At 41.9% G+C, this 13337-nt stretch overlaps 1 protein-coding gene across 2 annotated transcripts in view; it reads left to right on the top strand.

Annotated features, from left to right (window-relative positions):
* The first annotated feature begins 6526 nt into the window (after window positions 1-6526).
* The window catches only part of LOC139542728 (sodium-coupled neutral amino acid transporter 3-like), a 63316-nt gene continuing 56505 nt past the window's right edge, over window positions 6527-13337 (top strand). The window contains exon 1 of one of the 2 annotated variants that reach the window (XM_071348514.1): window positions 6527-6807. The gene's annotated coding sequence lies outside the window, so the exon portion shown is untranslated. The remainder of the gene's footprint in view (window positions 6808-13337) is intronic. The other variant, XM_071348532.1, reaches the window with a different exon arrangement.

Raw genomic sequence — 13337 nt, 5'->3', positions numbered from 1 at the left:
ATGATGAAAGGGTAACGTTAAATGCTCTGCCAATCTCAGCACCACCAAAGTGGACAGCCAGGACAACAGGAACACTGTGCCAATAAGCTACATTGGTCATTGGTCCCTCTATCCATCAAATAACACATCTGTATACCTATCAATCGCAATTAGACCCGCAAAAGCAAGTAATGACATTAAGAATCACAGATCAATCTTAAAGATGCATTGAAGTAAAAAGCAAAGGCCTAAACTATACATGACATAAAACATTTAGCCAAACAACCAGTAGGCTCACATGAGGGAAAACCAATGAATTAATCATTTTGGAACAGCGGCGAGGGCCATAAAGGTTGTAGCTTACCATTTAGAAGAGTTGCAGCCTCCTCGATGCTGTGTTGAACCTCATGAGAAGTTTCTGATTCCCTTCCTTTTCAAGGCAAAATGTACTTGTCAGGTCCCTCTCAAATGCCAGCTGGAAAAGTTTGGCTTTTCGTTGTAACATACTCTTTGTTCAGAGTTTATGTTCACTGAATATGTTTTTCATGGTGGAGAACAAATTTTTGCACATTGCTGTAGATGCCCCAATTTTTCGTTGTTGCATGTTTCAGTTCCAATAGCATAGTCGGCATTACTGACAACGGCTGTATCTTTGAAGAACACTGAGTGAGGACCATTTGTAGTTGCGATTTCACTTTGCAAGAATGTGTGAGCCCTAATAAACTCTGCTTCCACTTGTTCAGTTTTGGTTAGATTCAACAGGTTGTCAGGTGCTAGTGGCTGGGGTAACGGAGGTGCAGGTGCTTGTTGTGATGTTACCCTCCTGCTGCTGGTGCTAGGCTCTGGCTCTTCTCGATCTTGTTGGTCAGAAGGTGGCGTGGGGGATGGGCTGGTATTACATTTGATGATAGGCTACTCAACCTTGGGGATTTGGCCTGCAGGCTGGTCGGTGAGCTTGGCATCACTCTCAACATGGTGCTCCTCAGTTTTTTGGGTCTTGGCAGTGCCCAGCCATTTTTGGATATCAATGCTGATAAAAGCGTAGCCAACTAGCTATATTTATTCAGCGTGCTGCTACCAAAACTTAACGAAGCTACTAGCTAGACTGTTATTAGCTGTAGGCCTAGCTGTCTGTAAAAGTGAAACACATTTTCCACTCTCTGTGAGAGAAAAAAAAACGGCTCTGGGATCCAATGAGCTTCCTAGACAAGGTAATGAAGGCGGTACCTTATTACATTGCATGGCTAGGTGCCCAATTAGAATGCATTTTTCGATTTGAACTACTAAATATTACATTATTACACCCCCCCCCCCCTTCCTCACCCTTCCTCAGATCATGAGCGCACACCTGGCATATAGCCTCTGTCCTGGTCTGTGCTACTGGCAGGCCCGGAAGTGCTACATTGGCAAAACCGGGCAAGGTAATTCATATACCATTTGTATGTTTATGGGGAATCAAAACTGGGGGGGGCACAAATTATATCTGGGGGGTCCATGCCTGGCTTTGCCACCCCATAGAGCCGGCCCTGCAGGTTAGGATAATTACCGTGGTAGGTTAGGTGAATTAGCGTCGCAGGTCAGGAGACTAAGGTTAGGAAAAGGGTTAGTGTCAGGCTTAGCTACAATACTACAGTTGAAACAACTGTTGTCCCTGACAGGAAAGAAACGGCCAGGGACCAATGGTGAGCTTCAATGGGTGTAACTTGACATAAAGAAACACTGATATCACAAAACGCCTCTAATTACGGTCTGCAATTACCCTTCTCAAAAATTCCATTCGTATGGCCAACACTGCAAAAAAAGGTTGATCTTACCAAGATATCTCTTACCATTAAAATGCATTGACTTGACGTCTTACCAAGATCAATTATCACTGGCAGATAATTTTGCTCTCTTTAACATAAAGGAGGCTTGAAACAAGTCAGAATATCTTAAAACAATACAAATGATCTTGATGCATTTTCTGGGTGATCGAGATCAACTCAAAACAAATAAATGTAACTTCATTGTCTCAATACCATACTTAAAATTGTAGGTAAGATTCAGATTTTTTGCAGTGCACTGTGCTCCAACCCGTTCATAAGCAGAATGTGAGGAACTCACTGAGAGAAGCTCCAGCATAGTGGGATCAGTGAAGGCTTACCATAGGGAGGTCAGTGAGTTCTGCAGTCCACTTGTCTAGGGACAGATCCCTGCATTTGCTAGTACAAGATAGATAGCTTGAGGTCTTCATCATATACTTCAGAAGACTTCTACTGCATCAACACAAACATACTTCAGATGACCATCTTGAACAGGATATAAGATTCTTCACATCAAAGCCTGATCTAATAGAAATATCTTGAGGATTTATGAGATTGTGGTTTCTGGTATGTCTTTGAGCCTTGATCTCTTTCAAACATCTATTGATGTTTAATTTCAGTTCCACCCCCACCTTCCTCTCTCTTGGGGCCTCGTTCCTCTGTGTCTGGGGCTCTCCTGGAGAGGCACCTGGTGTCTCCCTTCGTGGAATTCCTCCTGCAGAGAGGAACAATGCTCAGGGGTTCTTTGTTTCCAGCAGAGCGTCTGTGCACCACCGCACAGGTTCTCTAATGGGGGGGGGGCAGGTGGTCCGGGTGTGTGTGTGTTTGTGTGCGAGGGGGGGTGCTCTGTGAAGTTGTCCTGTGACAACTTTCTCTGTCGCTTGAAGTCTTGAGGAAATAACAAACAACACTTCAGTGGTATGACAGATGTCTCCTGTTGATGAACACTTCAGAGACTCGCTGATTACACCGGCTGGCTGGTACAGCAGCATTATGTAACAGCCACAAATGCTGCATGTCAATTTAAACTGCTGCTGTCTATTGGTGCCACTCCAATAGATCTCCTGGACGATTCAGTTGCCCATGCTAGTATGACAGTTATTTTACCAGAAATGAGCCCAGCTGACTTTTTGGCTGAGATCTCAGATACTGTAGTGAATCAGGTAGTTGGGGCTTTTGAGGGCATCTGACTAAACTAAAATCCCCCAGTAATTACTGGCTGTGTGTGTCTCTGTGTTTGTGTTTGATTGTCACCGCCACAGGGTTCGAAGGTTCACACCATATCAACCTCTGGATGATGACACAGCCTTCACTGATCTCGCACTGATGATGTCAGTCATGCCACGGCTGCAAATACACACAGGAAATATGTGTGTTTGTGTGTGAGAAGACATGCACGAAGCACAGTGAACATTTGAGGACACTTGCTCCAAAGTGGTCCTCAAAATACAAAACCACCATTCACAGTCAGCAACATAGTGCTGTGCAAACACCCTGTGGATATTCTTGAAACGCACAACTATTACAGCTGTGCTCCAGTTTTATTCTTGATGACTCAGAGGACTTTACATTCCCACACTGATTGCTCAATTGTCGGGCATGAAAATGGTGTGAGATCTTATCTCGACATGCTTCGTTTTAATCTCTATTCCTAGAACAAATCAAAGTGCTAGTCAGGAGGGAGTTTACCTAGAGCAACTCATGTTAGATGTTCTACATACTGCAGTCTCACTGAGCTCCTTTGAGACCAAATTTGGCTTGATTATTAAAATCACTAAGACGATGGAAATTAAATGGGAATCCAGCCAGTGTTGCAATGGAGTTTAGTGAGGGATTTACGCAAGGCTGCCTCACTTGAGGAAAACAGGAGACCTTGACGAGCAGATCAGAACCAGATAGGGCCTCAGATACAGTAGACTCTTCATGGTGTATGCCTCTATGCCAACTGGGAATATCAGAAGCTTTAGAGTGGTTTGTCAATCATATTTATAATTGATAGTGGTCATATATTGTCCATCATAAATGTACTTTGCCCCTTAGGGTCACCATATTACACCCCCCATGCCACCAGATTAAGAGAGACCACTAACTGGTCTCCGTGGACCAACAGGGCAACCAACCACAGTGGGTCATTGACAGTTAAGGGATGACTGAGTCTGTAAAGGCACCATCGCGAGATGTAATCACAGAATGTCATGAAACAGAATAAACACATAAAGGTTTGACTTTCATCATTTGATTCCTAAGTAGAAAAGCTTTTTGATTATTCCATGTAATGACCCTGACCAACAGAGTCAGCATTAGAGGTACTTTCTTCAGACACCTATATGACTCACATCCTCATTCCCGCAGGCAGTGTGTCAAGTGTCATCAGTGTTAGCGCTTCTGATATCCAGCACCTGTCACAAGCCTTTGGTGATTCACTGGAACAACTGCTGACTTTCTATAGCATTACACATTATTCTTATATCATGATCTACTCCCTCATTTCAGATAAGAAATACGACGATTGCACACTCATTTCTAAAATATTCCCTCTCTTATTTGTGAGGTGCCTACTAAACAGGAAGAAGTGCTAATGTGTCACTGTATAGTGACATCAAACATTCTCACAATATGGTGAGTCTCTCTCATTCATATGGCCTGTTGTTTATGAAAACAAAGTGAATGGCAATCATCCCCCGACAGACAAAACCAGGGGGGCCTGAAACATTGACCTTAATTGGGTTTGATCGTAACATTTCCCAACATAACTCAGTCAATTGATTGGGTGTAGTGATCTGTGAGGGCATCCTTTTCTTTCTCTGGCCCCATTATGTGCTGAAGGTAGAGGGTTGCTAGGCCCTGTGTTCATGTCCATCTCCATAGGCCACAGACACACATGCTTGGCTGGACATGCAGACGCAGCCCAAACAGACTAAGGGCAGTTTTGACGTTGTCATTGCACAAGACAGCCTGCCAAAGGTCTCTTCTTGAGGTATTTACCCATTCAAATCCTAAACAATGGACCGTCGCTGTCATATGAGCTTTTCAGTAAAGAGTGCTATCATGGGAACATATGCAACTGAGCTACTCTAATTAGGTAAACAGGAATAGTATACCTTGTTTTGCCAAAGTGTCATTTTAAATGATAACCAATATCTGGGCCAATTATTTTGTAAACATTAGACTTGGACCAATCCAGTTAGGGAAATTCAATTATGGTTTGAATAATCTCATCCACCAGCTAGCTAAATTAACCCAGCACAGCCAATATCTCTCGGTCTCTCTCTGTCTATATGCAGTAGCAATTGAGCCTCGGGGATGAGGTTATGGCTTGGAAGGCGATTAATACATTGGCCATGGATATAGTAGCCCCTCAAAATGTTATACATCAGGGATTTTTCATAATGATGTACACCCTAACTTTTGTGCTTGTAGCCCTAATTTATTTTAAGAGTCTCTGCAGTAGTATCACCTTGTGAAGGAGACAGCTGTGAAGTCACACACACCTGAGCCCAGCACAGCAGGAGAAACCAGGAGAGCAGGCACGCACGCACGTACACACACACACACTTGGATGATTCTGCTGGAAGGAAATATCCGCACCTTCAAGGACCAGTTACCAGGTGTCCCCTTCATTGTTCCTGTCTGAATTATCTTTCTTCATTTCCTGATAAGACAAATAAAAGCAAGAACCATAGTGTATCTATTGTGTGAGTAAATTTCAAGTGTCCAAATGTAGGCTAAAGGTCGAACAGTTCCAAATGGATACAACATCTCTTTAATGAGAGACAGAACTGTGTCACAGTGTACATCTGCTCTGGTTCTCCACTGACCTTTGAGCTGTGCATGCTGCCTGCGCCTCCATGGCCCTTCCTCACTAGGTAATCAATCCCCACCGGGCACCCTTGGAACAGCTGCTAGGCTTCTAGATTCCAGAGGTGAAATGTCTCCTGCACTCCACACTAGGCCTGCAGTCCTCTGACGACTTCAAAGGCGATGGAGTGGCCCATCCATATAGAAGAGACACCACAGGAAATAAAGCTTGTTTGAGCATGGGATTTGGAGGCTATGTGTAGTGCCACGATGGAGTAAAATATTGCAGCTGTAATTCCGGTGTCCATATAGTCATATGTCCCTACTCCTATTAATAATTCACACACTGAATGTATCCTATACCTGTGATGATGAGTCTGTGAGCCTTTATAGAAAAATGCCAGAGCATCACAATCATCATCCTATTCATAAGCCGACAGTCAATGACCCAGAAATGGTGTGTGTGTGTGTAAAAAAAGAGAAACTTGAAACCTGCTTCTGCATGGTATCACTGTGGAAGCTTGCAGGTCACTGCAAGTGGTGGCTCATTCCGCTTTGAACAGGAATGAAATGGGCAAATAAATGAGAATACTTTAAAGAAAACACTGTCTATTTTGTGTGATATGCTCCCTTCCATATTATTGGGTAAATTGTCTATGCTCTATGATACAGTTATTTAATCATGCATCTTTTGTCTTGATTAAGTCTAAACGTTGAGAAAATATAAATGTTTGTTTAAAACCAAACAATCATGACAAATATGGTGCTACATGCAACAGGCAATCATGGATATAATGATTTCTGCATAGTTTATTCAACGTAAAATTAAAGTGAAGAACGAAGAAATGTAAGCTGCCATGTAACACAGACTAGTACATGTAATATTGTTGCGCTCCAAGGGAGCGCGTGCCGCGTGAAAAACGCTCAACGCGCGCTCTGGAACCGCACAATAGAACCAATTGATTGGAGGTTGCATGCAGTAGGCGGAACCTGGACACGCTCAACATCCCACATTCAATAGATTATGAGCTAAATTTTTATAGTGAACACATTACATTTACACAGCAATTGAGAAGGAGCGCACACGAATCTCATAAAATATTGATTGCCGTATAACAGGTAACGGAGTGAAGAGCCACAAGACAAAGAAAAAACAGCAAAGAAGCGGATGCAAGATTCGTGTGGAGATATTCGGACTGAGTTCACATTGGCACACTAGTTATCTCTGGTAAGAGTATTATTCACCGTCAATATTCAGTGCAATGTCTTTACATAGTCGGCTATTCATCCCTTCATTTCCTTTGTGGTCTACTGAAACCATATCCAATATGGCTATCAGACAGGTTTATCGAATAGTGTTGTCATCAAGAGCCATGGCATGCATTGTAGCTCGAATAAAAATAATACTGTGAATTTATTTCGGAAATTTAAGACAGCCTATCTTCTCGAGTTAGTTTCTCATAAAGAATGCTGTTACATTATAGTTACATTGTTACATTATTGTTAAATTGGTGTTATATATTACTGAAGTAACGGTTCTCAGTGAGCGCTGATCCAGTTGATAACTTGCGCTGCACTCTGGTCTGGTCATACATTGGTCATCTACAATTTCACAAAGTTATTTAAGTAAAAACATTTTACTGGTCATCTAGAGTAGGCTAGACTATACTCACCATCCGTTTATTTTACTATCCAGCATGTGGTGTATTTGCCACAGTTCTTCAACACCTCTATAGATTCTTGGTCATTCTTATTAATATGTTATCCCCCTTTTCGCTTACCACTTAAACGTGGCATATATACTACACTGAACAAAAATATAAACATAACATGTAAAGTGTTGGTTCCATGTTTCATGAGCTGATATAAAATATCCCAGAAATGTTTCATGTGCACAAAAAGCTTATTTCTCTCACATTTTCTGCACAAATTTGTTTACATCCCTGTTAGTGAGCATTTCTTCTTTGCCAAGATAATCCACCCACCTGACAGGTGTGGCATATACAGAAGCTGATTAAACAGCATGACCATTACACGATTAAACCGCATGACCATTACACAGGTGCACCTTGTGCTGGGGTCAATAACATTGTGCCGTTTTGTCACACAACACAATGCACAGATCAAGTTTTGAGGGAGTGTGCAATTGGCATGCTGACTGCAGGAATGCCCACCAGAGCTGTTGTCAGAGAATTTGATGTTAATTTCTCTACCATAAGCCGACTCCAATGTTGTTTTAGGCATTTGGCAGTACATCCAACCGGCCTCACAACCGCAAACCATGTGTATGGCATTGTGTGGGTGAGCGGTTTGCTGATGTCAATGTTGTAAACAGTGTGCCCCATGGTGGAGGTGGGGTTATGGTATGGGCAGGCATAAGCTATGGACAACGAACACACTTGCATTTTATCGAAGGCAATTTGAAAGCACAGAGATACACTGACGAGATCCTGAGCCCCATTGTTGTGCCATTCATCTGCCGCAATCACCTCATGTTTCAGTATGATCATATCATGCACAACCCCATGTCGCAAGGATCTGTACACAATTACCTCATGTTTCAGTATGATCATATCATGCACAACCCCATGTCGCAAGGATCTGTACACAATTCCTGGAAGCTGAAAATGTCCCAAGTCTTTCATGGCCTGCATACTCACCAGACTTGTCACCCATTGAGCATGTTTGGGATGCTCTGGATCGATGTGTACGACAGTGTGTTCCAGTTCCCACTAAAATATCCAGCAACTTCGCACAGCCATTGTTGATGAGTGGGACAACATTCCACAGGCCACAACCAACAGCCTGATCAACTGAATGTGAAGGAGATGTGTCGCGCTGCATGAGGCAAATGGTGGTCACACCAGATACTGACTGGTTTTATGATCCAATAGATGCATATCTGTATTCCCAGTCATGTGAAATCCATATATTAGGGCCTAATGAATTTATTTCAATTGACACATTTCCTTATATGAACTGTAACTCAGTAAAATCTTTGAAATTGTTGCATGTTGCGTTTATATTTTTGTTCAGTAAATCATAGGCCTAACTGTATTATCATATAGGCTAGTCCAATATTGTTTTCATTTGCCCTTTGTAAATCAGGCACCTTTAGTTCCAAATGCCTCAAGTGACAAAGGCTATAGTGCATTTAGAAGCAAGTTTTTATCTAATGTGTTGGGTTGTTTTATCCAATGTAGGCCTACACCCCCACGCACTAACTCTGTGTCACTCTGCACTAGACAGGTAACAAGCATTCCTAGAGACACCTGGGTTGCTGAGAAGCTGCAGAGTGCAGAGCCCCTTCTGTGGGCTATTTGTAGGGAGGGCAGCAGTTGAGACTATTGTGTCTGCTGGAGCTGACAGGAGGGAGCAGGTGAGATTTCCTGTTCTGTCAGCCTGTCAGGACTGTACTGTTGATATATTTGAATGAGCGCTGGCCTGTCAGTGAGTCGTGCTCTGGCTCACTCTCCCGTTAAACCTCCACCCCCACTCCAGAGCACTGGTTCACAGTTGACTGGACTGATGCTCCAGCCGGAGCTGTGTGCACAGAACTGCAGAATCACACAAGTGTGTTTTATGGAAGGTATTTTTTGAGTGAGTGTAACTTAGCATATATTTCTATCGTAGACTTATGGGTTGAGGTTTGATTTTCATCCTTTGAGTGCCATGTTTGACTGAACATGACTCTGTGTATCTCAACAATACAGGCAGCAGTCAGTGGGTTTGTTCAGAGCTAGCGAGAGAGATACAAGTGTAATCGTTTTCTCATTGAGTCATTATCCATGTGAAATTACACTTGGCCGACGAGTTCTTTTCATCTTATTTGATATACAGTACCAGTCAAAAGTTTGGATACACCTACTCATTCCAGTTTTTATTTATTTCTACTATTTTCTACATTCTACATCAAAACTATGAAATAACACAACCCAAAAAGTGTTAAACAAATCAAAATATATTTGATATTATATATTCTTCAAAGTAGCCACCCTTTGCCTTGATGACAACTTTGCACACTCTTGGCATTCTCTCAACCAGCTTTCAGTTAACAGGTGTGCCTTGTTAATTTGTGGAATTTCTTTCCTTCTTAAAATGCGATTGAACCAATCAGTTGTGTTGTGACAAGGTAGGGGTGGTATACAGTCGATAGCCCTATTTGGTCAGTCAATGCGGACAATTTCAAGAACTTTGAAAGATTCTTCAAGTGCAGTCGCAAAAAAACATCAAGCGCTATGATGAAACTGGCTCTGAGGACCGCGACAGGAAAGGAAGACCCAGAGTTACCTCTGCTGCAGAGGATAAGTTCATTAGAGTTAACTGCACCTCAGAAATTGCAACCCAAATAAATGCTTCAGACTTCAAGTAACAGACATCTCAAAATCAACTGTTCAGAGAAGACAGCGTGACTCAGGCCTTCATGGTAGAATTGCTGAAAACAAACTACTAAAGAACATCAATAAGAAGAGACTTCGTTGGTCCAAGAAATATGAGCAATGGACATTAGACCGGTGGAAATCTGTCCTTCCAACCACCGTGTCTTTGTGAGAAGCAGAGTAGGTGAACAGGTGATCTCTGCATGTGTGGTTCCCACCGTGAAGTATAGTGGTGTGGTGGTGCTTTTCTGGTGACACTGATTTATTTAGAATTCAAGGAACACTTAACCAGCATGGCTACCACAGCAATCTGCAGCAATACGCCATCCCATCTGGTTTGTGCTTAGTGGGACTGTCATTTGTTTTTAAAACAGGACAATGACCCAACACTAAGGGCTATTTGAACAAGGAGAGTGATGGAGTGCTGCATCAGATGACCTGGTCTCCACAATCACCCGACCTCAACCCAATTGAGATGGTTTGGGATGAGTTGGATGGCAGAGTGAAGGAAAAGCAGCCAACGAGTGCTTAGCATATGTGGGAACTCCTTCATGACTGTTGGAAAATCATTCCAGGTGAAGCTGGTTAAGAGAATGTCAAGTGTACAAAGCTTTCATCAAGGTTAAGGGTGACTACTTTGAAGAATCTCAAATATATTTGTATTTGTTTAACACTTTTTTTGGTTACTACATGATTCCATGTGTTATTTCATCATTTTGATGTATTCACTACTATTCTACAATGTAGAAAATAGTAAAAATTAAGAAAAACCCTGGAATGAGTAAGTGTCCAAACATTTGACTGGTACTGTATGTGAAAACATCAAAAGTTGACATTTTAAAAACAGTGATTGTCAAGAAGATTCGCAGTGACATGGCCAGCAAGAAAATACCCTCCCTATGGCTAGAAACTTGAAGCAAGTTTTGAAAATCACAGTTTCTTACTTTTAATCCTACCCTGTGATGTCAGAATAATTTATTTAATACCCTTATGTTTAACCAGATAATAGAAACAAACTGTTTTCACATGTAAACACTGGTATGGTGCTGGAGATAATGAATTAGAGGTTGAAAAGTGGCATAATTGTCCTGTAGAAAAGGAGGACTGTATAAGGAGGGTTTGACTAGTTCAGAGTTCGAAGTGCCACATTGGTGCAGCAAGAAGAATGCAGATGAAATGAGATGAAGCAGGAATCCAAATAGTAGGGTTTTATTGCACACAAACACAGGAACACATGGGGAAAGGTGGTCAGATGTGGTTTACGAGGGAAATACAAGAGGGAGATACAAACACATGTTAACATCCACGCATGACTGACACATGCAAAAGGGATAAATAACAAATGCATCCCACATGCTGGACTGACAGGAAATTGTACTAAGTAATTTGACAGCGGAATATAAACTTTAACATCAACAAAAAATTATCTGAATGTTAACAGTTATACATATTCTTTAACAATGAAAGGTACTCACTTCTCAGTCACGAGCACACACACAACATAGAAAGGAAAACAAGTTGGCTGCCCCATGCATTCATCAACAGGAATAAGAAAGACTGGAGGGAGGAACTGCTGCTTAAATGGTCATGGGTGTTAATGAGCAGAGTGGAGTCAGGTGAGATGAGTGGTAAAGGAGGTGCATGGCCAGAGTAGAGTTAAAACCTGGTTTCTGTCTTGAGCCTTTGTAACATGCCCTTTAAGTCCATTTGGTTTGTGCTGTTCATGTAATCATGTAATCCGACATTACAGCTCCTTGTATCATCTTCTCTATGGTGTGTGAGAGTCAATGGCCTGGTAAGTAGATAGAGGGGTTCACTTTATTCCTACATTATTGGATCAAAGAATATTATCCATTTGCAATATATACCCCTCCTGCCTACAGGTATTGCTTTACCTCGGCTGGAATGACAAGTCAACGTGAAGTGAATTAGATTTTACATTTTTGAACTCACAATGCAGTGAGGGAAGACTGAACTCTCCTACAGAGATTTGAGCCCCAGAGACTTTTTGATGCTGTGATTTGCTGTCACTCTGAAATAATGAAATTATGGGACATCAACTTCAACAACTTATTTTTTTGCACTCAACACTTTCACCTTAATATGATGGTTACTTGTAGCTAAGTCAGAAATGTGTGTTTGAAATTACATTGGACAGCTTTACGATTGATGTGGTTATTACGTGTCTTATAACATGTTATTCACTTTTGTTTCCCCACAAAGCTGAATCGAGCCACTGCTTACTATGTGCTCCTGTTCAACACAATTTCAAAGTATATCAGAATGATAAGGAACACCTCAGGGCAATAACCTAGTATGTATGATCAGACACAGTAGTCCAGATGAATTAGAGAAATCCTCAGCCATGAAAGCCAAACTCTTTTTGAAGTACTGTTTGTACATTGAAGTACTTTGTAAATCCGTAGTCTGGGAGGGAAAAATGACCTGTAATCTCTTAAATTGTCTAAACTACCAAGGCTAAGGAGTTAGGAAGGTAGTTAGAAAATACATTTTTGGCTGACCAGTTTGAAGCAGGTGAAGTCATCTTTTTTTCTGGAAATGTTCATGACATCAGTGTGGATTTGTAAGAGCATAGACTCAAAGATCTTTGGCCATCTTTGAACAGTTTTAAAACAGTGCTTAAAACTCATTATTTCACTAAGTCTTAGAATACCCAGCACTCACACACTTTTAGATTTGCTGGAGAGAAAGTGATGAAAACCTCAAATTAAATTGTTTGTGTCCAATTTGATGGTGAGAATGCCTCCAGGTCCACCACACAATTCCATAATTTCTATTTCATAAAATTGTTTCATATTCTTCTGTTGGACTTCTACACCACTGCATCGGTAAAGCTCATGTGTTTGTCACAAGTTAAGTCACAATTTAACATCCATGAGCTCAGTGTTTGCGGGCTCGTGGAAGATATCTCAGAGGAAGTGCTTAAGGGAGAGCATTGATGGAGGACACCCAGAGTCACGCTCCATAACTCAACATTGATCAGGGTGTCATTAGGCACGGGATGCAGGGCTAGAACTAGAAGTAGGCCAGACTCAGAGACATGCCCTTACCCCTCTACTATCTCAATGGCTTCACTGTGACATCAGCAGCAGGGGTGAGGAGAGGTACTAATCTATTTAGGACAGCTGCTTGGGAACACAGCCCTCACATTGGACGGCATTCACTTCCTGGAATGTCAGGAATCAGGATGTGACTTTAAACATTTTGAATGTGTTACACTCAGCAGAGCCAGAGCCCTCTATTTCTGTTTCCAAATAGAAAGGTCTGAGCCGAGCCAGAGCTTTGTTTTGGGTTTTAATTTAGAGGTATGGCACACATCTCTCAGTTTGTGAAGTCCTAGTAGTTACCTCAGCTGTTT

This window comes from Salvelinus alpinus, chromosome 2 (assembly GCF_045679555.1).
Source record: "Salvelinus alpinus chromosome 2, SLU_Salpinus.1, whole genome shotgun sequence".
Taxonomy (NCBI): domain Eukaryota; kingdom Metazoa; phylum Chordata; class Actinopteri; order Salmoniformes; family Salmonidae; genus Salvelinus; species Salvelinus alpinus.
Note: the sequence above shows the minus strand (reverse complement) of the source record. Positions and strands in the feature narration are given on the sequence as shown.